General features: G+C 21.4%; 1 long non-coding RNA gene across 1 annotated transcript in view; it reads left to right on the top strand.

The window, feature by feature from the left end:
* The window catches only part of LOC110270795, a 3,052-nt gene continuing 2,173 nt past the window's right edge, over positions 351–1,229 (top strand). Inside the window, exon 1 of the long non-coding RNA XR_002360427.1 lies at positions 351–363. This is a non-coding gene — a long non-coding RNA (uncharacterized LOC110270795). The remainder of the gene's footprint in view (positions 364–1,229) is intronic.

The following is a 1,229-nucleotide window of genomic DNA, read 5'->3' as shown; positions in this document are numbered from 1 at the left end:
AAAGTTCACCATAAAGAATAACATTTGTGGATTAAAGCACGTTGCTTTTTTACTTTTCTTAAACGAACAGGTATTAATTAATTAATAAAAATAATTAGCGTCAGCATGCATTTGTTGGATATTGAAGAATAATCCGACTAACATTTAGTATAATAATTTATTTATTAGCATCAATTCTCTGTTTCTTTCAATGTGGAAATCGATTCTAAATTCTGCATCATTATATAAAGAAAATGAGAAGGACGGTTCAAATAATATCTTCCTTTGCGTTCATTATTGTTCCTTAAAAAATTGCATGTTTCTTTAATTTAAAAAATTCTCCATTATAAATTCAATTAATTAAATTGAGTATAATATTTTTTAGTAATACCTAAAGTAATTCCTAAAAATTTTTTGGTCGAATATTTTAATTTTTTAACAAATTTTAATCACTAAATTAGTCTCTAAATTTTATTTTGTAAACAAATCAATTTTTACATCAAATTGTTCGTTTATATTCAGAGATTGATACAAAAATTTTAAATTTTTTTAAAAATTATTGTTTCTTTATCAAATAACAACATATATAAATTGATTTATCTAATTTTTTATCAGAATAAAAAGTTAGAAGCTAATTTAGTTATATATTAAAATTAAAATGTGTTTGAGGATTAAATTGTCTAACTAAAATAATTTAAAAATTGATATGAGATATTAGGCCTTTTTTTCAATAAATCCATCCTCAGTCGGTCAGTCCCTTGTTCTAATATCGTTTTTCCTGATATAATAGGTTTTATTCCAATCTCTAGCAAAACTAAACATAATTTAAGGTATGTAATATGATCAAGGGAAAAAGAAAAGGAAACAATCAATAATAATAGATTAATAGTGATAAAGGATATTACCAATTTAATGGGAGAATTATTTTTGATATTACATATTTTGTTGGATAATTTACACTAATAAAATAAATAGAGTTTAAAATTACGCAAATATTTTAAATCAGAATTGGTTACACGTCATGTCCTAAACATTTTTATATAAATCAAATTAATTTAACTTTGATTTACTACTAGTACAATATATATATATGGTAGATCGAATCAATTACATGTAAATAGTGTAAATAAGATTTGATTTATATAGAAATGTATAAGAAGACTCGTGTAATCAATTATGATTTAAAAAATATCTATATAATTTTAATCTCTATTTATTTTAGGTAATTGCTATAGTATTTAAAAATATTT

This window comes from Arachis ipaensis, chromosome B04 (assembly GCF_000816755.2).
Source record: "Arachis ipaensis cultivar K30076 chromosome B04, Araip1.1, whole genome shotgun sequence".
Classification (NCBI taxonomy): Eukaryota; Viridiplantae; Streptophyta; class Magnoliopsida; order Fabales; family Fabaceae; genus Arachis; species Arachis ipaensis.
This window is presented reverse-complemented; position numbering and strand designations above follow the sequence as displayed.